The following is a 24637-nucleotide window of genomic DNA, read 5'->3' on the forward strand; positions in this document are numbered from 1 at the left end:
TGGCCAACCGCGACTAAAGCCCCTCACGTGCACCAGCTGGCCACCGAGCGCCCTGGCCCAAACCTTTGGTTGCGGTTCATCTGCCGAACCGCGACTAAAGACTTCATTAGTCGCGGTTCCTACAGTTTCGCGACTAATGGGGCTGGACGGAAGCCTCTTTTTCTACCAGTGTAACTTTATATTAAAAAATATAAACATTCACAATATGAAATCAATATTATCAGATGCACCATGAAACGTATGTTCATACTATATAGTTTTAGTATTGTAGATGTTCATATATTTTTATATAAATTTGGTCAAACTTTGTGCAGTTTGACTTTGACCAAATATTATATGCGGAGTAAAAAGAAACGGAGGGAGTACTGATGAGAAAAACACCAGAAAACAAGGCTAGTTATAACCCATGGGTTTTTAATAATTATGTATCCTTTTCTTGTTTTTTATTTGTGTACACAATGCTAAAATTTCAATAAAGGAACTAATGTTGCACATACTAATTCATCAGATTAAACACGTTCATTTCAGTTTGAGTTCTTACTTACGCCACCATGCCAGAAAACATCGATGATGCAATAAAGAATCACATTTACATGTTTATTATATTCATCTATTCCATGGCTAACTTGAATTCGTGAAAAATGATATAAACAAGTTATCATTAGAAGTTCAAGCAAACTGTTATATATGTCATAACATTGTGTCATATGAAACAATTGGGGAGTTCAAACTATCTGATGGTTTTTTCATCCTTTCCATGGCATTGGAGTATGTCGAAATGAGATTTCTTCACCATTCTTGTAGAAAACTTGACCATTCTTCACCATTTCCTATATACCAGAATGCAACATCGGAACAATAATACCAGATTATGAAGAGTACTATTAACCATTTATCAACTGCTAATGCAAACTGAGCCCATGCAACTGCGAAACAAATATGGACTATAGCATCCTTGAACATGATGAAAAAAATGGTGCAATAAAAATAATGTGCATAAGGCATTTATCATTGATGACATTGCTTTTACATTGTAGTGTCCATAAAGCATCGTGTACTTTTGCTGAAAAATACATTGGCAAGTCCATCAATATGGAATAGTTCTCTATGATTGCAAAGCCATGCATCATTACAGACTCTGACATTGGTATTGGCACAGGCTCAAGCATAATTCCATCTTTGGTGATGACCAGGTATGTACAATAAGGAGGTTCATACCAGTACCCAAAGGTGAACATTTCACCTGAAAGAATAATAACTACATCATCTAATCGAGTTTTCCTAAATGGAGGTAAGAAATAGTATGTTGTCATTGTACACTAGTAGAAAACAGGGCTTTGGTCCTGGCCAGATCAGAGCATTAGTCTCGGTTGTGCTACGAACCGGGAATAATGGGAGCATCAGTCCCTATTCGAGTGGCTAGGACACCGGTCGGGCCTCACTGGGCATCAGTCCCGGTTCGACTGGTACCTTTAGTCCCGGTTCCAGACACCAATCGGGACTAAAGGGGTTGCTTCCCTTTAGTCCCGGTTTGTGTCTGGAATCGGGACTAAAGGGTAGGCCTTTAGTCCCGGTTTTAGACACAAACCAGGACTAATGTTTTGCTATATATATCCACCCCATCTCCTCTATTTTTTGGCCGTGGAAGGGTGGGAGGTGTGTGCTACTATATTCTCACATCCTATGCACATGAGGTGTTTGATGAAATTCCCGAGCCACACTTAAGTTTTCTCTTGTCCAAGCTCGACCTCCAAGCTACATTTTCCCCAAGATTTTTCTAGGTTTGGCGGTCCACCAACTACATAAGTGTTCTAAAAGGTTAGCAAGTTCATCCTTTCATATCTCACTGCTAGTTTACCTCATTTCAAATGCTCCAGAAGTAGAGTGGTTTGTGCGTTTTAGTGGAGGAGTGTATGTGGGAGTTCATTTGATTTAGATGCACAATCTGAGCACAAATTAACTTCTTAGAGTCTGCACATGTGTAGGGTGTTGTCCCGTCCCCGTCCTCACCGCCGTCGATCGCCCGCGCCGATCTCGTCGCCGGCACCACCATGGTGAGCCTCTTGTTCTTATCTTTTTTTTTAAAGGAAAAACTTCTTACTTGTATGATTTAGATAGTTACTTGTATATTTCTAACTTTTATTATTGTTGAGAAAAAATATATACCAAAAAGTTTCGCATTTGTTCAAGATTTCCAACGCCATATCATTTGCTGCATTCGGATGTATGATTAAAAAATTAGCTCGAAAATATGAACTCATTGGAACTTGGACCATTTTCTAAATTACTATTAAACCATTCAAAATTAGAAAAAAATTCAATATGAAAAAGTAGCGCATTTTCATAAGCTTTCCAACGTCGTATCATTTGGCTCAATTGGATTAACCGTTTAGAAATGCCATCAAAAATACGAACTCGGCTATTGAGTTTATGAAATTCTATGATTTTCAAAATTACTCTTTAACTATAGGGAATTAGGGAAAACTATCAACATGTGGAATGAGCGGTTTTGCATTAGCTTTCCAACGCCATATTATCTGCCTCATTCCGATAAACGGTTTAGAAATGCGATCGAAAATACGATTCATGTTTTTTGTGTGAAGAAAAAACGATTTTCAAAACTGCTCTTAAACCGCTTACTTGTTGCCAAAAATTTAACTTGGGTCATGATACTCGTGTCCATAGCTTTCCAACCATATATCGCAAGCCCCATTTGGGCAATGTTGGCGGAAGTTGAACCTAGGACCGGGGGAAATTCAGGTCGAACAACTCTGACAGTAAAATTGCAAAAAACGTAAGTTCATCATGACCCGAGAGCAAAATCCGCCAACGAGCGAGATTCCTATCTAAAATGGGCATTTAGTTGCTAAAAACGTTTCTAGATTACACTTAAATGACATAGAACACGACTGACCAGAATAATTCGCGCGAGGAGACACGGTTGCGAATATAGCCCGAAGGTCGAGTTCCTACAGAGGGAAGTTCAGGCTTGTAACTCAGTAAGTTCTGGTTGTGATCAGAATATGATTCTGATCCCGTGATCACGGAATCAGAATCATATTCTGATCACAACCTGACCTGCCCGCTAGTGGTATGTTGAACTTCCCTCTGAACTAGATTAAACTTCTGCCAACATTGCCCAAACGGGGCTTGCGATATACCGTTGGAAAACTATGGACACCAGTATAATGACCCAACTTAAATTTTTGCCAAAATATAAGCGGTTTAAGAACAGTTTTGAAAACCATTTTTTCATCACAAAAAAAACGTGAATCGTATTTTTGATCACATTCTAAACCATTTATCGGAATGAGGCAAATAATATATCGTTATAAAGCTGCTGCAAAAATGCTGCTTCCACATGTTGAAAGTTTTCTCTAATTCCCTATGGATAAAGAGTAATTTGGAAAAACGTAAAATTTCACAAACCGAACAGCCGAGTTCGTATTTTCAATGTCATTTCTAAACGGCTAATACAATTGAGATAAATGATATGGCATTGGAAAGCTTATGAAAATGCGCTACTTTTTCATGTTGAAAGTTTTTTCTAATTTTGAACGGTTTAACATTAATTTAGAAAATGGTACAAGTCCTATCGAGTTAGTATTTTCGAGCTCATTTTTTAACCGTTCGTCCGAATGCAGCAAATGATATGGCGTTGGAAAGCTTGAACAAATGCGAAACTTTTTTTGTATGTATTGTTTCTTCCAATTCATTACTATTTTGTGTCAATTTTGAAGATGGCTAAAAACGTATTTTCGCCGCAATTTCTACAAACTTTATCGGAATGGGGAAAATAATATACCGTTGAAAAGATACGGAAAATGCTAAACTTTTTAATGTAGATGGTTTTCTCTGATTCCTATCTATTTTCAAGTAATTTTGAAAATGGCGGTATCATGCGTTCTGCCTTTATCGCGAAATAGATTCTTCGAAAATGCACCGCATGAAGAACTTGAACTTGTCGGCGTGTGTACTTGAACTTCAATCTATTTTTCATGTTCTTTTTTTTTGCTTGTAGCTCTTTATCTACTCACCAGAATTGAGCAAGTGATATACCAATGGAAAGCTGTTGTAAACACGCAACTTCCCATGTTGGTCATTTTTTCATACTCGCGACGTTTTTAAAAGTTTTAAATCTGAAATTCATTCAGTGTAGTAGCCGAACTTCCTGCTATTTTCACATTGAACTTCTATGACGTATTTTCATTGGTATATCACTATTCCGATCACGTTGAACTTCCTGCTATATATATACATAAACACTATTCTGATCACCAGATCAGAATAATATTCTGATCACAACCAGAACTTCCTGAGTTACAAGCCTGAACTTCCCTCTGTAGGAACTCGACCTTCGGGCTATCTTGGCAACCGTGTCTCCTCGTGCAAATTATTCTGGCCAGTCGTGTTCTATGTGATTTAAGTGTAATTGATACATCTCCAACGTATCTATAATTTTTGATTGTTCCATGCTATATTATCTACTATTTTGGACATTATTGGGCTTTATTATCCACTTTTACATTATTTTTGGGACTAACCTATTAACCGAAGGCCCAACCCAGAATTGTTGTTTTTTGCCTGTTTTAGGGTTTCGAAGAAAAGGAATACCAAACGGAGTCCAAATGGAATGAAACCTTTGGGAACGTGATTTTCTCATCGAATACAACTCAGAAGACTTGGACCCTACGTCAAGTCACATAACAGGAGGCCACGAGGTAGGGGGGCACGCCTACCCCCCAGGCGCGCCCTCCACCCTCGTGGGCCCCCTGTTGCTCCATCGACGTACTTCTTCCTCCTATATATACCCACGTACCCCCAAACGATCAGATACGGAGGCAAAACCCTAATTCCACCGCTGTAACTTTATGTATCCACGTGATCCCATCTTGGGGCCTGTTCCGGAGTTCCGCCGGAGGGGGCATCGATCACGGAGGGCTTCTACATCAACACCATAGCCTCTCCAATGAAGTGTGAGTAGTTTACCTCAGACCTACGGGTCCATAGTTAGTAGCTAGATGGCTTCTTCTCTCTTTTTGGATCTCAATACAATGTTCTCCCCCTCTCTTGTGGAGAACCATTCGATGTAATCTTCTTTTTACGGTGTGTTTGTTGAGACCGATGAATTGTGGGTTTATGATCAAGTGTATGTATGAATAATATTTGAATCTTCTCTGAATTCTTTTATGTATGATTGGTTATCTTTGCAAGTCTCTTCAAATTATCAGTTTGGTTTGGCCTACTAGATTGATCTTTCTTAAAATGGGAGAAGTGCTTAGCTTTGGGTTCAATCTTGCGGTGTCCTTTCCCAGTGACAGTAGGGGCAGCAAGGCATGTATTGTATTGTTGCCATCGAGGATAAAAAGATGGGGTTTTCTTCATATTGCATGAGTCTATCCCTCTACATCATGTCATCTTGCTTAAGGCGTTACTCTGTTTTTAACTTAATACTCTAGATGCATGCTGGATAGCGGTCGATGAGTGGAGTAATAGTAGTAGATGCAGGCAGGAGTCGGTCTACTTGTCTCAGACGTGATGCCTATGTACATGATCATACCTAGATATTCTCATAACTAAGCTCAATTCTGTCAATTGCTCAACAGTAATTTGTTCACCCACCGTAGAATACTTATGCTCTCGAGAGAAGCCACTAGTGAAACCTATGGCCCCGGGGCCTATCTTCATCATATTAATCTCCTACTACTTAGTTATTTACTTTGCCTTTATTTTACTTTGCATCTTTATCATAAAAATACCAAAAATATTATCTTATCATATTTATTAGATCTCACTCTCGTAAGTGGCCCTATAGGGATTGCAACCCCTATTTGCGTTGGTTGCGAGGATTTATTTGTTTTGTGCAGGTGCGAGGGACTCGCACGTAGCCTCCTACTGGATTGATACCTTGGTTCTAAAAAACTGAGGGAAATACTTACACTACTTTGCTGCATCATCCCTTCCTCTTCGGGGAAAACCAACGCAGTGCTCAAGAGGTAGCAAGAAGGATTTCTGGCGCCGTTGCCGGGGAGGTTTGCGCAAGTCAAGATCTGACTCCCGACAACGAGCCATTTCTGGCACCGTTGCCGGGGAGGTCTACGCAAAAGTCAACATACCAAGTACCCATCACATACCCTTATCTCCCGCATTACATTATTTGCCATTTGACTCTCATTTTCCTCTCCCCCAATTCACCTTTGTCATTTTATTCGCCCTCTCTCTCTCTATCCTCCCTTCCTATTTGTCTCTTTTTGCCCGCTTGCTTTTTGTTTGCTTGTGTGTTAGTTTTCTTGCTTGTCGCGATGGCTCAAGATAATACTAAATTCAGTAACCTTCACCTTAAAAGGTTAGAAGAGATCGAAAGCAATGTTAGGAGTTTCATGGTTTTGCAATTTGAACATAATAGTTTCTTCAGAAACCAGCTTAAAGAACAGAAAAGTTTTATGAGTTTTATGAATAAAGAGCTTGATGATATGTCTAAAGAATTCGATGGTTTAAGATCCCAACTTTCCCATCTTGAGAAATTAACTGCTGAAATTTCAGAAGCAGGCTACCTTAGTTAATAAGATGGCCGCTAAACCGAGTTGCTATGAAAATAATGATGAAGATCTAAAAGTTATTGATGTGTCCCCTATTAAATCTTTGTTTTGCAATATGAATCTTGATAATGATGGGACTGAATATGATCCTCCTTTACTTAGAAGGTGTTCCAAGAATTTTGAATTTGTTGGTCTTAAGCTAAATTTGATAAAAGTGGGATTGAAGAAATTAAAACCCTAGATGTTGCTAAACCTACTATCATGGATTTCAAGGAATTTAACTATGAAAATTTCTCTTTGATTGATTGTATTTCCTTGTTGCAATCCGTGCTAAATTCTCCTCATGCTTATAGTCAAAATAAAGCGTTTACTAAACATATCGTTGATGCCTTGATGCAATCTTATGAAGAAAAACTTGAATTAGAAGTTTCTATCCCTAGATGTTGCTAAACCTACTATTATGGATTTCAAGGAATTTAACTATGAAAATTGCTCTTTGATTGATTGTATTTCCTTGTTGCAATCCGTGCTAAATTCTCCTCATGCTTATAGTCAAAATAAAGCGTTTACTAAACATATCATTGATGCCTTGATGCAATCTTATGAAGAAAAACTTGAATTAGAAGTTTCTATCCCTAGAAAACTTTATGATGAGTGGGAACCAACTATTAAAATTAAAATTAAAATTAAAGATCATGAATGCTATGCTTTATGTGATTTGGGTGCTAGTGTTTCCACGATTCCAAAGACTTTGTGTGATTTGTTAGGTTTCCGTGACTTTGATGATTGCTCTCTAAACTTGCACCTTGCGGATTCCACTATTAAGAAACCTATGGGAAGAATTAATGATGTTCTTATTGTTGCAAATAGGAATTATGTGCCCGTAGATTTTATTTTTCTTGACATAGATTGCAATCCTTCATGTCCTATTATTCTTGGTAGACCTTTCCTTAGAACGATTGGTGCAATTATTGATATGAACGAAGGAAATATTAGATTCCAATTTCCATTAAGGAAAGGCATGGAACACTTTCCTAGAAAGAAAATTAAATTACCTTATGAAACTATTATGAGATCGACTTATGGATTGCCTACCAAAGATGGCAATACCTAGATCTATTCTTGCTTGTTATGCCTAGCTAGGGGCGTTAAACGATAGCGCTTGTTGGGAGAACCCAATTTTATTTTTATTCCTTTCTTTTTGCTCCTGTTTAGTAATAAATAAATTATCTAGCCTATGTTTTGGTTGTGTTTTTTGTGTTTAATTAGTGTTTGTGCCAAGTAGAACCGTTGGGAAGACTTGGGGAAAGTCTTGTTGAACTTGCTGTAAAAAAAAGAAACTTTAGCGCTCACAAGAACTGCTGTCATTTTTATTTGGAAATTAGTTAATTCTTTTTGCAGATGATTAATAGATAAATTCCTCACGTCCATAAATTTATTTTAGAATTTTTGGGGTTCCAGATCTTGCGCTAGATACAGATTACTACAGACTGTTCTGTTTTTGACAGATTCTGTTTTTCATGTGTTGTTTGCTTATTTTGATGAATCTATGGCTAGTAAATTAATTTATAAACCATAGAGAAGTTGGAATACAGTAGTTATAACACCCATATAAATAAAGAATGAGTTCATTACAGTACCTTGAAGTGATCTTTTATTCTCTTTCGCTAACGGAGCTCACAAGATTTTCTACTTTAAGTTTTGTGTTGTGAAGTTTTCAAGTTTTGGGTAAAGATTTGATGGATTATGGAACAAGGAGTAGCAAGAGCCTAAGCTTGGGGATGCCCATGGCACCCCCAAGATAATCTAAGGACACCTAAAAGCCAAATCTTGGGGATGCCCCGGAAAGCATCCCCTCTTTCGTCTACTTCTATCGGTAACTTTACTTGGAGCTATATTTTTGTTCGCCACATGATATGTGTTTTGCTTGGAGCGTCTTGTATGATTTGAGTCTTTGATTGTTAGTTTACCACAATCATCCTTGCTGTACACACCTTTTGAGAGAGCCATACATGATTTGGAATTTTTTAGAATACTCTATATATGTGCTTCGCTTATATCTTTTGAGTTATATAATTTTGCTCTAGTGCTTCACTTATATCTTTTAGAGCACGGTGGTGGATTTTTTTATAGAAACTATTGATCTCTCATGCTTCACTTAGATTATTTTGAGTCTTAGTAGCATGGTAATTTGCTTAAAATCCTAATAAGCTTGGTATACAAGATTAATAATAAAACTTTCTTATGAGTGTGTTGAATACTATGATAAGTTTGATACTTGATAATTGTTTTGAGACATGGAGATGGTGATATTAAAGTCATGCTAGTCGAGTAGTTGTGAATTTGAGAAATACTTGTGTTGAAACTTGTGATTCCCGTAGCATGCACGTATGGTGAACCGTTATGTGATGAAGTCAGAGCATGATTTATTTATTGATTGTCTTCCTTATGAGTGGCGGTCGGGGACGAGCGATGGTATTTTCCTACCAATCTATCCCCCTAGGAGCATGTGCGTAATACTTTGCTTTGATAACTTGTAGATTTTTTCAATAAGTATATGAGTTCTTTATGACTAATGTTGAGTCCATGGATTATACGCACTCTCACTCTTCCACCTTTGCTAGCCTCTCTAATACCGTGCACCTTTCGCCGGTATCATACACCCACCATATACCTTCCTAAAAACAACCACCATACCTACCTATTATGGCATTTCCATAGCCATTCCAAGATATATTGGCATGCAACTTTCTACCATTCCGTTTATGAGACACTCCATCATTGTCATATTGCTTAGCATGTTCATGTAGTTGACATAGTATTTGTGGTAAAGCCACCATTCATAATTATTTCATACTTGTCACTCATGAGTCATTGCATATCCCGGTACACCGCCGGATGCATTCATATAGAATCATATTTTGTTCTAAGTATCGAGTTGTAATTGTTGAGTTGTAAGAAAAATAAAAGTGTGATGATCATCATTATTTTAGCATTGTCCCAGTGAGGAAATGATGATGGAGACTATGATTCCCCCACAAGTCGGGATGAGACTTCGGACGAAAAATAAAAAAAGAAAGAAAAGAGGCCAAAAAAAGAGAAAAGGCCCAAAAAAAGAGAAAAGGGGGAAAAATGAGAGAAAAAGAGAGAAGGGACAATGTTACTATCCTTGTACCACACTTGTGCTTCAAAGTAGCACCATGATCTTCATAGTAGAGAGTCTCTCATGTTATCACTTTCATATACTAGTGGGAATTTTTCATTATAGAACTTGGCTTGTATATTCCAATGATGGGCTTCCTCAAATTGCCCTAGGTCTTCATGACCAAGCAAGTTGGATGCACACCCACTTAGTTTCTTTTTGAGCTTTCATATACTTATAGCTCTAGTGCATCCGTTGCATGGCAATCCCTACTCACTCGCATTGATATCTATTGATGGGCATCTCCATAGCCCGTTGATACGCCTAGTTGATGTGAGACTATCTTCCCCTTTTTGTCTTCTCCACAACCACCACTCTATTCCACCTATAGTGCTATATCCATGGCTCACGCTCATGTATTGCGTGAAGATTGAAGAAGTTTTGAGAATGTCAAAAGTATGAAACAATTGCTTGGCTTTTCATCGGGGTTGTGCATGATTTAAATATTTTGTGTGGTGAAGATAGAGCATAGCCAGACTATATGATTTTGTAGGGATAACTTTCTTTAGCCATGTTATTTTGAGAAGACATAATTGCTTTGTTAGTATGCTTGAAGTATTATTATTTTCTATGTCAATGTGAACTTTTGTCTTGAATCTTTTGGATCTGAATATTCATACCACAATTAAGAAGAATTACATTAAAATTATGCCAAGTAGCACTCCGTATCAAAAATTCTGTTTTTATCATTACCTACTTGAGGACGAGCATGAATTAAGCTTGGGGATGCTTGATACGTCTTCAACGTATCTATAATTTTTGATTGCTCCATGCTATATTATCTATTGTTTTGGACATTATTGGGCTTTATTATCCACTTTTATATTATTTTTGGGACTAACCTATTAACCGGAGGCCCAGCCCAGAATTGTTGTTTTTGCCTGTTTTAGGGTTTCAAAGAAAAGGAATACCAAACGGAGTCCAAACGGAATGAAACCTTCGGGAACATGATTTTCTCATCGAATACAACTCAGAAGACTTGGACCCTACGTCAGGCCACGTAACAGGAGGCCACGAGGTAGGGGGCGCACCTGCCCCCCCCCCCCAGGCGTGCCCTCCACCCTCATGGGCCCCTGTTGCTCCACCAACGTACTTCTTCCTCCTATATGTACCCACGTACCCCCAAACGATCAGATACAGAGCCAAAACCCTAATTCCACCGCTGTAACTTTCTGTATCCACGATATCCCATCTTGGGGCCTGTTCCGGAGCTCCGCCGGAGGGGTCATCGATCACGGAGGGCTTATACATCAACACCATAGCCTCTCGGATGAAGTGTGAGTAGTTTACCTCAGACCAACGGGTCCATAGTTAGTAGCTAGATGGCTTCTTCTCTCTTTTTGGATCTCAATAAAATGTTCTTCGATGTAATCTTCTTTTTGCGGTGTGTTTGTTGAGACCGACGAATTGTGGGTTTATGATCAAGTCTATCTATGAATAATATTTGAATCTTGTCTGAATTCTTTTATGTATGATTGGTTATCTTTGCAAGTCTATTTGAATTATCAGTTTGGTTTGGCCTACTAGATTGATCTTTCTTGCAATGGGAGAAGTGCTTAGCTTTGGGTTCAATCTTGCGGTGTCCTTTCCCAGTGACAGTAGGGGCAGCAAGGCACGTATTGTATTGTTGCCATCGAGGATAAAAGATGGGGTTTTCTTCATATTGCATGAGTCTATCCCTCTACATCATGTCATCTTGCTTAAGGCGTTACTCTGTTTTTAACTTAATACTCTAGATGCATGCTGGATAGCGGTCGATGAGTGGAGTAATAGTAGTAGATGCTGGCAGGAGTCGGTCTACTTGTCTCGGACGTGATGCCTATATACATGATCATACCTAGATATTCTCATAACTATTCTCAATTCTGTCAATTGCTCAACAGTAATTTGTCACCCACCGTAGAATACTTATGCTCTCGAGAGAAGCCACTAGTGAAACCTATGGCCCCCGGGTCTATCTTCATCATATTAATCTCCTACTACTTAGTTATTTACTTTGCTATTTACTTTGCCTTTATTTTACTTTGCATCTTTATCATAAAAATGCTAAAAATATTATCTTATCATATCTATCAGATCTCACTCTCGTAAGTGGCCCTATAGGGATTGACAACCCCCATTTGTGTTGGTTGCGAGGATTTATTTGTTTTGTGCAAGTGCAAGGGACTCACGCGTAGCCTCCTACTGGATTGATACCCTGGTTCTAAAAAACTGAGGGAAATACTTACGCTACTTTGCTGCATCATCGGGGAAAACCAACGCAGTGCTCAAGAGGTAGCACTAATCTAGAATGGTTTTTAGCAACTAAATGCCCATTTTAGATAGGAATCTTGCTCGTTGACGGATTTTGCTCTCGGGTCATGATGAACTTGCGTTTTTTTTGCAATTTTACTGCCTGAGTTGTTCGACCTGAACTTCCCCGGTGCTAGGTTGAACTTCCACCAACATTGCCCAAATGGGGCTTGCGATATATCGTTGGAAAGCTATGGACACGAGTATCATGACCCAAGTTAAATTTTTGGAAAAAATTAAGCGGTTGAAGAACAGTTTTGAAAATCGTGTTTTCTTCACACAAAAAGCATGAATCGTATTTTTGGTCGCATTTCTAAACCGTTTATCAGAATGAGGCAATTAATATGAAGTTGGAAAGCTGCTGCAAAACCGCTCCTTCTACATGTTGAAAGTTTTCTCTAATTCCATATAGTTATGGCGTTGGAAATCATAGAATTTCACAAACGAAACAGCCGAGTTCGTATTTTCGATGGTATTTCTAAATGGTTAATCCAATTGAGGCAAATGATACGGCATTGGAAATCTTATGAAAATGTGCTACTTTTTCATGTTGAAAGTTTTTTCTAATTTTGAATGGTTTAATAGTAATTTGAAAAACGGTCCAAGTTCCAACGAGTTCGTATTTTCTAGCTAATTTTTTAATCATACATCCGAATGCAGCAAATGATATGGCGTTGGAAAGCTTGAACAAATACAAAACTTTTTGGTATATATTTTTCTCCCAATTCTTTACGGTTTTAAGTCAATTTTGAAAATGACTGAAAACGTATTTTTGCCGTAATTTCAACAAACTTTATGGGAATGGGGCAAATAATATACCGTTGAAAAGCTACGAAAAATGCGAAACTTTTTCATGTAGATTCTTTTCTCCGATTCTTAGCCGTTTTCTAGTAATTTTGCAAACGACGAGATCATGTGTTCTGCCTTTATCGTGAAACAGATTCTTCAAAAATGCACCGTATGAAGAACTTGAACTTCTCGGCATGTTTACTTGAACTTCACTCTGTTTTTCATGGGCATTTTTTTCTCGCGGCTTGATACGTCTCCGTCGTATCTATAATTTTTTATTGTTCCGTGCCAATATTATACAACTTTCATATACTTTTGGCAACTTTTTATACTATTTTGGGACTAACATATTGATCCAGTGCCCAGTGCCAGTTCCTGTTTGTTGCATGTTTTTTGTGTCACAAAAAATCCATATCAAACAGAGTCCAAACGGGATAAAAACTTACGGAGACTTTTTTTGGAATATATGTGATTTTTGGGAAGAAGAATCAACGCGAGACGATGCCCGAGGGGGCCACGAGGCAGGGGGCACGCCCTGGGCCCTCGTGGCCACCCCGTAAGGAGGTTGGTGCCCTTCTTTCACCGCAAGAAAGCCAATATCCGGATAGAGATCGTGTGAAAATTTCAGCCCAATCGGAGTTATGGATCTCCAGGAATATAAGAAACGGTGAAAGGGCAGAATCCGAGAACGCAAAAACAGAGAGAGACAGATCCAATCTCGGAGGGGCTCTCGCCCCTCCCATGCCATGGAGGCCATGGACCAGAGGGGAAACCCTTCTCCAATCTAGGGAGAAGGTCAAGGAATAAGAATAAGGAGGGGGCCCCTCTCCCCCTCACTTCCAGTGGCGCCGGAACGCCGCTGGGGGCCATCATCATCACCACGATCTACACCAACACCTCCATCATCTTCACCAACATCTCCATCACCTACCCCATCTATCTACAGCGGTCCACTCTCCCACAACCCGCTGTACCCTCTACTTGAACATGGTGCTTTATGCTTCATATTATTATCCAATGATGTGTTGCCATCCTATGATGTCTGAGTAGATTTTCGTTGTCCTATCGGTGGTTGATGAATTGCTATGATTGATTTAATTTTCTTGTGGTTGTGTTGTTGTCCTTTGGTGCCCATCATATGAGCGCACGCGTGGATCACACCATAGGGTTAGTTGTATGTTGATAGGACTATGTATTGGAGGGCAAGAGTGACAGAAGCTTCAGTCTAGCATAGAAATTGATGCATACGGGATTGAAGGGGGGCCAATATATCTTAATGCTATGGTTGGATTTTACCTTAATGAACGTTAGTAGTTGAGGATGCTTGCTAATAGTTCCAATCATAAGTGCATAGAATTCCAAGTCAGGGATGACATGCTAGCAGTGGTCTCTCCCACATAAAACTTGCTATCGGTCTATTAACGTAGTCAATTGCTTAGGGAAAATTTGGCAACTCCTACCGCCACTTTTCCACACTCGCTATACTAACATTATTGCTTCTTTATCTAAACAGCCCCTACTTTTTATTTACGTGCAATTTATATTTTTGCAAACCTATCCAAAAACACCTATAAAGTACTTCTAGTTTCATACTTGTTTTAGGTAAAGTGAACGTCAAGCATGCGTAGAGTTGTATCGATGGTCAATATAACTTGAGGGAATATTTTATTCTACCTTTAGCTCCTCGTTGGGTTCGACACTCTTACTTATCGAAAGAGGCTACAATTGATTCCCTATACTTGTGGTTTATCACAGCTCTCCATCCACTCACCGAAATTGAGCAAGTGATATACCGATGGAAAGTTGCTGTAAACACGCAACTTTCCCATGTTGATCATTTTTTCATACTCGCAACAGTTTTAGAAGTTTTTCATCTCAAATTCATTCACTGTAGTAGTTGAACTTCCTGTTGTTTTCACGTTGAACTTCTGTAACATATCTTTTTTTTTGTAATTTTCTCATCCATTCGTCAGTGTTACACAAATGATATTCCTTTTGTACAAACCTCTCTCACAATATTTTTTTAACTTTCTCTGACCAAGGAATTGAACTTATAAAAACAAAAAATTGGATCTTGTCTTTTTATTCATTTTTCTCATATTAAACACATACCATGTAGTACATGAAAATTTTCCATTTTTATAATTTGAATTTTTATTTTCTTTTTGAAATCAAATTGCTCCCAAATAATAACTGAACTTCTTTGTGGATTGAGAGAATTATTTTAAAACGCAAAAAAGTAATTTTTTTGTGTTTTTCAACATGGAAATATAAGGAGAACCTCTCTCTCAAGAATTTTTGAACTTCCCCGGACAGAGCACTTGAACTTCTTTCAACAAACCTTTTAAGCTATTATTTTTCTGTACTTTTATTCTCACCTGACATGCATTCCTTTGCAGTAGTTGAACTTCTTCTATCACGTATTTTTGTTCAACCTCTCTGACAAGAACTTTGAACTTTCTCGAGCCGAGCACTTGAACTTTTAGCAACAAAACTTTAGGCTTTGCATTTTCATTCTTTTATTAATACAAAATGTGCACCATGTAATGTGAACTTCTATCAGTTATCAATCTGAACTTCTGAGATCATGCGTTCTGCCTTCATCGAAAAAATAGTCTCCGAAAATGCACTTCGTGAAGAGGTTGAACTTCTGGAGCAGTTCTTTTTGAACTTCACTTTGTTTTTCATGTGTTGTTTTTTACCTGTAACTCCCCAACCACTTACCAGAATTGAGAAAATGATATACCAATAGAAAGCTGTTGAAAACACGCAATTTTCCCGTGTTGATATGTTTTTCATACTCATGACGATTGAAAATAATTTTTTTAGTACATTAAAATGTGTTTTAAACGGTATACATGAAATTTGTAAACCATTCATCGGAATGGAGCATATAATATACGATTGGAAAGCTTATGAATAGGAGAAAAATTTCATGTAGACAGGTGTTACAAATTCGTTGCCATTTGAGAGCAGTTTTAAAAATGGCAAACATAATGTTGTTTTGCCTCTTTTTTTGCATGTAATTGAATGTCGAATGTCTCGCAATATAAATTTTTATCCGTGCAGGGAGGAGGACGTGAACTTCTTGCAACAAACCTTTTAGGATTTTAGTTTTTTTATTATTTTGTTCTCATCTGAAATGAATCCCGTGTAGTAGTTGAAGTGCTCGCTCTTTTCACTTTGAACTTCTATCACATATTTTTGTTTGTGACTCCTCATCCATTTCGTCGGGGTTGCCCGAATGATATACCATTAGAAATTTGTTGAAAAGATGCAACTTTTTTAATATGGTTAAACTTTTCAAACAACATACACCAATTTGTGTTTAACAGTTTATTTGGAACAAGAATATGATATACCGCTTGGAAATTTGTTGAATAGAAAGAACATCTTTCATGTAAAGCATTTTTGTTTCAAATTTCTAATGGATTGACAAGATTATTTTTAAGACACCAAAATGACATTTTTGTGTGTGTTTCTAAACATGTAAATACACGGTGAATCTGTCTCACAAGAACTTTTGAACTTCTTTGGGCAGGTCACTTGAACTTCGAGCAATAGAATATTTAGACTTTGCCTTTTTATTCTTATTTTCTCATACGAAAATGTAGACCATGCAGTACGTGAACTTCCGACAGTTATCAATTTGAACTTCAATCTGTTTCGCTTTAGGAATGGAAAAAATTCAAGTTTTTTATAGACATTGAACCTCTCTTACTGTTTTAGTAGAACTTCTTTATCTATTTTTAGAAATGTAAAAATTGGAGTTTTGATAGAAACATCGAACTTCTTCATTATTTCGAATTGAACTTATTGGTTTTATTCTTTAGTAACAGAAAAGAAATCTGATTTTTCAAATAAATATCAAATTACTCCGCTTTTCCAAATTGAACTTCTTGGTTTTATTCTCTATTAACGAGAGAACCTGAGTTTATTATATACATTGAACTACTCCATTTTTTTAAATTGGACTTCTTGATTTTAATCTTTAGTATTGGGGAAAATCTATTATAAACGTCAAACAACTTCATTTTTTTAATTAGGAGTTCTTGATGTTATTCATTAGTAATGGAAAAGTCCTAGTTATGTAATAAATATAGAACATCTCAATTTTTTAAATTTTAACTTCTTTTGTGTTTTTAAACATGTAAATACACGGTGAACCTATTTTTTATTCTTTTTCTCTCATATGAAACAAACATCATGTTGTAGATGAATTTCTTGCTATTATCACATTGAACTGCTTTCTATTTTTTGCTCGTACTCTTTAACCACTCATCATAATCCTAGAAATTTTTTATAAACTCCGAACATCTTTGTTTTTAAAATCTGAGCTTCTTAATTTATTATTAGGAGATAAAAATGATATTTAAGTAAACATCAAACTACTTCATTTTAAATTGAACTTCATACTTTTTTATGCTTAGAAACAAAAAGGTTTTGATTTTTTTATACAATGAACTACTCCAATTTTTAAATTTGAACTTCTTGTTTTTTGTCTGAAAATTGAACTCCTCCATTTTTTAAATTTGAACTTCTATATTTTATTTTCAAGTATAAAGGAATTTTTTAGTTTTTTATAAAAATCGAGTAGCTTCATTTTTATTTTGGGACTTATTGGTGTTATTCATTAGTAAAGGGAAGAATCCTAGTTATACAATAAACATAGAATAACTCAGTTATTTGAATTTGAATTCTATATCTTTTTTAAAGTGGGGGATTTGTTTTTATATTTTTTGAACTGCTCGGTTTTGTCAAACATGGAAAATTTGAAAAACAAATAACACCAAAAGGGTATGTTTTGTCAAAGTGAGCTTCCTTGTTTTATTATTAGAAGAGAAAAATCTATTGTTTTTATTAAGATTGAACTACTCCGTTATTTTTAGTTTAAACTTCTTGATTTTACTTATAGAAACGAGAAAACAGAATTTTTTATTGAGATCAAACTACTCTATTTGTATAATTCGAACTTCTTTGTTCTGTTAGAAAATGTGTATAGATCATTCCCGTTTTTATTGAATTTTATTTTTGCGTTGGAGAACAAGGAGAGTATTCTTTTTATTAATGTTTTGAAGTGAATTTTATGGACTTAAATTCTCTTTTTAAAGAACTATCCATTTGCACGAAGACACACACACGCATGTGCATGCGCACACGCATGCACACACCCACTCACACACCATCTTCATTGTTCCTTCTTGTCTTTTATTTAATATATATATAACTACTCATAATTTTAAATTTGAACTACTATAAAAGTTCAATTTTGGTAGACATATGAAGAAACACTATCAATGATACAACCTATATTTTTGGAACTTTCTAGATTTTTTTTCACTTTTTCTGGTACAAAACTTTTCTCTCTCTTTTCATTGTTTTGTTAACTCCATCGAACCACGCCCTTAATTAAATTTTGGATGGGATGTGCACCCCATCCCCCTAACTACGTGTTTGAATGACTCAACAGTAGTTGTTGAACTTCTGGAATGTACGAAACAATTATGGTGTTATATTATTTATTTTTATCTATGAAGTATTACAGCTCAGTTGGCCACATAATTAGTAAAGCGGACCTTTTTAATATCTTTTCTATATTTATACATTATACTTCTGTAGTTTTCCTAGTGTGATTTTTTATGAAGTTCTAGTGGAGTCAGAGTTTGAAAATATAGTCTTTATAGTTGACCGTGACCACTAGGTAAAAAACATTACTTATTTGAAGAACACGTTCTTTTTATCACTGAATAGTAAGACATGTTGTATCCTATCCTCTCACACACCACACGTTCCTTATCCACTCCGTCTTAGAGACACTCATCTTTATATGCTTCCCTGTTCACCTAAATTAACAACAGCCAAAGCCAGCAGCAACTCGGTGACATGCATGGGAAGGTGACTTGGGACACAACAGACACCGTGTGTAGCAGCAATGAGAGACGTCGGGCAAAGGTCAATGGAAGGAGCCATGGAAGGTATAATGAACTACACGATCTCATGGTCTAAGGAAATGATACTTGACATTAGAAAAGCTTTAGCAAACGAACTACACGATCTTTGTGCTAGGCTTAGGATTGGGTCTTGTCCATCACATCATTCTCCTAATGATGTGATCCCGTTATCAACGACATCCAATGTCCATGGTTAGGAAACCGTAACCATCTATTGATCAACGAGCTAGTCAACTAGAGGCTTACTAGGGACATGGTGTTGTCTATGTATCCACACATGTATCTGAGTTTCCTATCAATACAATTCTAGCATGGATAATAAACGATTATCATGAACAAGGAAATATAATAATAACCAATTTATTATTGCCTCTAGGGCATATTTCCAGCAAAAAAAGGAAGAAAAAGTAAATGGGCCGAGCTGTTGGGTAACGCAGCAGAAAACAAAAAATTTCCGACCTACGCACCAGCCCAGGACCACTATGGAGACTGCATACAAGGTTTGATCTTTTCGTTACCGACTCGTAGCGCAGCGGAAGTAGATTCGATGACGATCGTCGATGCAGATCCCCCCAGCTAGGATTTACAACCTCCCAACCGCAGGATGCACTACTAGGGAAAAGCCTATACACAGAACTTTAGTAGTAGCGCATGTTAAAAAAGGGCGCTACTGCTAGACAACAGTAGCGCGCGCTAAATAACCGCGCTGCAGTTACATATATAGCAGTAGCGCGTCCCGTTGTAAAAGTGCTAATACAAAAATTCCCAACAATATGCTGATCGGCTAGACATAGTAGTAGCGCTCTTTTAGAAACAGCGCTGCTGCTAATTTCTGCTAACAAAAATAAAATAAAATGAAAAACAAGTAGAAAAGTAAATAAAAATGAAAGAAATAGAAAAAGGAGAAAGTAAAAAATTAAAATGTAAAGAAAAATAAATGAAAAAAGGGAAAAATGAGAAAGGAATAGCAGTAGCACGTTTCAGGAAACGCGATGTAGCTAACTTAACTATAGCGCATTTCCAGGAACGCGCTACCATTACGTTTCACTTAAACAGCGGTTTCCCTCCCCTCGACCACCACTTATCCCCCAAATCCCTCGCCCTCACCGCCGTCTCCCCAATTCGCCGTCGCCCCACTTCGCCGCCGTCTCCTGCCGGCGTGGACGCCCGCAACCTCACCGTCTCCCCCCGAGGCCGCCATCATCCTCACCATGCCGCCCGAGGCCGCCCTCAGCCTCACCGCCACCGCTCGAGGCCGCCCTCGACCTCACCTTCGCCGCCCTCGACCTCACCATCACTGCCCTCGACCTCACCACCGCCCGAGCCCGCCCAGGACCGCCGCTGCCCGTGCCCGAGCCCGCCCTCTCCGCCCCTTCCTCCGTCATCAAGCACCTCCCCGCCACCGTCTCTCCCCTCTCTGTAAGTCCCCCACCCCTCCCCCACTCCTCTCTCTTTGCTTTTTAGAGCAAAAATTAGTAGAGCAAAAGTTAGTTTATAGCAAAAAAATTTGTTTAGGGCAAAAGATGTTAAGTAGTAGATGTTAGAGCAAAAATTAGTTTAGAGCAAAAAAATTGGTTTACAACAAAAGTTAGTTAGGGCAGTAGGGTTTAATTAGGGTAGATGCTGCTCGTAGTATATAGTGATACTAGTAGATGTTAATTAGGTTAGGGCAGTAGTGGTACTAGTAGATGTTAATTAGATGTTTTTTAGTTAGGGCAGTAGAGTTTTGCTAGGTTAATTAGGTTAGTAGTGCTGCTAGTAGTAGTGGTACAGTAGGTTAATTAGGTGAAGTTAAATGAATAACCTAAATCAATGAAATTAGTAGTTAACTGATATTTTTCCTTTCATCATTATAGAGCACTAAAGTTAACTGAATTTTGTTCATTTAGTAGTTAAATGAATTTTCTTCTACACTTTGTTTTTGAATTAGCTTGTGAAATTTGGACATGTATATTTGGACATGTGGTTGCTCGTGTATATTTAGACATGTGTTGCGGTGTCGAAGATGGATATTTGAACACTGTTTCCAGGGAATGAAGCTGAGTGGCCTATGTTTTGCCGGAATGTTGATTCATTTCTGTTCCGGAAAATTTCAGGTTCTCGATTTGTCCACTTTTTAGCAAAGGTCATGCCAAAATTTTCCGTGAATTTCGGCATGACTTGTGCTACAAACTAGGACATATCGAGGGCCCGGGATTTGCCGCACCGGGAAGGAGTCAACGTTTCTGCAAAACATAGGCCTTTTTATGTCATTATTCATTTTATTAGGTCTAGAATTAATTGACTAGATTTAATAGTAGGAAACAGGGCTAGCAACGATGAAGGACAGGGTTCTGGTGATTGCGACGACGTCTACCTGACGGCAGACAAATTTTTGAGCCTTGCCGACGATCAACCGATGTTGTTGCCGGGCCCACCGGTCGCATCGGGGACTGAGACCAACATGCAGACCGGTGCTGAGAGTGAGACCGGCGCTGAAACTCACACTGGCATCGAGACCGGCACTAAGACTGAGACCGGTGCTACCTCGGGGAGTGGAGCCGGTGTAGAACTGAAAGCAAAGGCAACGGCTTCCTAACAAACTCAGGACTACTAGACTAGTGTTCATGGAGGTGGACGACGGCAATGTTGAGCCAAACGCGCTCGAGGAAGCGCGCGCGTGCTACGGCAATCAAATAGGTTGCATCGTACGGATAACTTCCACCATCAACGATGAGAAACTACAGAAGATAGATAATATGAGGCCCTTCCTCCTAAAGAAGCTGCACCAGATATTCTTGTTCCCGGGTCAGAATGAAAAGGATTATAAACATCCAGATAAGGACCTAGAAATGAAGAAGTGCTATGCCAGGAGTATACGACGAGTGGCTGGAATGTCAGGCCCAGGTGTACCAGTTTCCAGTTTTTGAGCGACAGCCAGTAGTTAGTTTAGGTTCATGCTAATGCGAGAGAGGGATATGAACTCCTGTACTGCATAGTTTCGCTCTCACTCAAAGTGATAGCTCTTCTCGCATATATCATTGTTTAGATGGATGACGATGTAGTTGCAAGTAATCGAGACTTGTATCGCTATTTTCCAGATGATGACGAGAGACTACTTTGTGTTGGATGATGATTATGATGATGACATGATTTGATGAGACTATTTGTATGTATATGATATGATTACATTTGTATGTGTATGATATGCTAAAGATTATTGTATAAAGCCTATTCAAATACAAAACAAATATGCAGAAAAAAACTAATAAAACTAGTAGTACCCAGGGGAAGAAAGTTAGCAGTAGCGCTGCCTTACCAGTAGCGCTTCCTGCTAAAAAGCGCTGCAGATATTAGCAGCGGCGCTCTTCACTAAAGCGCGCTACTGCTAGCCATGTATAGCAGTAGCGTGGGACGACAGGCGCTACTACTACACGTTAGCTGTAGCGCCTTATTAGTAGCGCGTCGTCCCGCGCTACTGATAGGCAAAATATCCACGCTACTGCTAGGGTTTTCCCTAGTAGTGATGTATACCCTTATTTTTCCCATCGGATAGCCCTCCGGGAAGCAGTCGGACAATCCCTCAGACGGTGTCGCGGACAACCCTTTAGGAGGACCTTCGAAACTCAGATGATCAGTTGAACAGCCCTTCGGGAGACACTCTCAAACTAAGACCGAAACTACGATCTCTCTATAGATTTGCACACATACGGTGTCATCCATCTGGCAGGGCTTCGCCGTTCAGAACTAGTTCGCACAGGAACCCAGACAGCCTTTCGGCTCTACGAAACTATTTCACGGGGAGGGAGAGAGAAGATAGATCATTGTATGGCACTTGTATGTGAAAAAGAGTGTGTGTGGAGAGTGCCTCTCCACCTCTATTTATAGAAAAACCCATGGGGTAAGGGGAAACATGAAAACCCCTAAATGCCCACACTTTATGTCACACATAAAGGGCATAAAGGGATGACAAGTGGAGCTCCATGGAGGAGCTGCACCTTTGTATGTCCCACCTTCATGGGGGCCCCCAAAGGGGGTTCCTTAATCCCCAAGTCCTTCTATAAGCCTTTTGGGAAAAGCCCTAAAAGGTGGCTTTCCATAAAAATTTCCAAAAATCACTTTCACTATTCATGACGACAATTTTCAGCGTCCGTTCAAGCTAAAAATAATTAGGTGGGCTTAGACCATTTCCAGTACCCACTAAAATAATTTTCAACGCATTCCAGAACAATTCCGGATTAGTGATTTTTATCTGCGAAAAGCATCTGAAGTGGTTTCGGCAGCTTCGGAACATTTCCGATTTTTATCCCGGAAAATTCCCAAAAGTTTCTAGAATAATTCTGGCACCCTCCAAGAATTATCAGGCATGTCCCGAAACCAATTTGACTTAATGGAATACCCCGAAACAACTTTTCAGTTTTACTGAAACTATCCCGGTGTTCTCTCTCCGGAACCTTTCTGGTGTGTCCGAAACTTTTTCGGTGAATTTCTCTCAGACTTCGTGTCTAGTATTCAGCAAATAGATGACCCTTAAGCGTGTGACCCTATAGGTTCGGCGATGTATAGACATGGCCGGAACTCTTTCCGATCAATGATCAACATCGGAGTCGTGGACACCCATATTAACCCCTATACCCACACGAATGAATATTCGAGTGAATCACAAGTTGTTGTGTGTTATTCCTGTTGCTTCACGATATGTTACAAATACCCGAGGTGAGATTTACTTGCATCCCCGTGGATCAACAACTTGTGCACTATGCTAGTTACCTCGTTACCGGTTTTGTTCTATTTTCTCATTTTCGTGCTCTGGCATCTCTGTGATCAAATCACACTATGCCTGGCCAGACGATGATGGATAACATAACACCGAGAGGGCCCAGAGATATCTCTCCATCGTCGGAGGAGAAAATGGCTATCAAGTTACTTGACATACTTTTCCATGAAGCCGTAAGCCTCCGTAATAGCCACCCAATTACGGATGACGTTTAACAAACCCCAAAGTTCATGAAGCAAGCATGAAGAAACTTGATACTCTCATGGTCTAAGGAATTATGCAAATGTAAACTTTTTCTGTGTTATAAACCATTAACTTGTAACGAATGTATCGCATAGCATAACATCAATCGGGTCGATTCAACACAAGTGCTCTCCTAACATAGTGCCCTCAAAATTGCCATCATAGTCATGCCCATGATCAGGAAAATAGAACCATCATGCAACACTTGAGCTAGTCTTAGAAGCCAGACTAGGAATACTTCTTACCGTTTATTATTCCACACGTGCATATGAGTCTTCCTTCGAGCCTCGTGTTATTGTAGACTCGAGAACCATAGCAGTTATAGCATGGAACATAAACATAATTATGAACAAGGAGATAATCAACAACATTTATTATTGCCTCTAGGGCATATCAACTACACGAGCCCAGTACGGAAGTGGGTCTAATGTACGGCTTATACGTTGCGAAAGGCGACCTGCCATACATACGAAAGTGGCTACAATTTGCTAAATCTCCATATTGCTCATTATACGTTTAGTGAGGGGGGTTGTATTGAAGTGGGGCTCAATTTTAATTCCAAACAAAGAAGTTGCACGAACGACCTCTAGTTATAAGCCAACTAGCCTAATGCACAGTGTTGCCAAGATCTTTTGCAATACCCTTGCGAGTAGATTGGGACCGGAGCAATCTGAATGATTCCACACAAGAAAACATCTAAATAAACCTTATACCCATGCAGCGTACTGTGTAGTTGAAGAGTGTGTACATATATTACTCTCTACTAATGAAATCTCCAGCCATGGCTACTGGGTTCTTTTTTTCAAATATGAAAGGGATCCCAAGACAAAGGGAGTCCCAATGCAAGGCCCATCTACAGTATGAT

The 24637-nt window shown here is 38.6% G+C and overlaps 1 protein-coding gene across 1 annotated transcript in view; it reads right to left on the reverse strand.

Moving 5' to 3' along the window:
- LOC123106216 (carotenoid 9,10(9',10')-cleavage dioxygenase-like) overlaps positions 1-24637 on the reverse strand; it is a 42791-nt gene that overhangs the window by 12907 nt on the left and 5247 nt on the right. The window lies entirely within an intron of this gene.

This window comes from Triticum aestivum, chromosome 5A (genome assembly GCF_018294505.1).
Source record: "Triticum aestivum cultivar Chinese Spring chromosome 5A, IWGSC CS RefSeq v2.1, whole genome shotgun sequence".
NCBI classification, from domain to species: Eukaryota; Viridiplantae; Streptophyta; class Magnoliopsida; order Poales; family Poaceae; genus Triticum; species Triticum aestivum.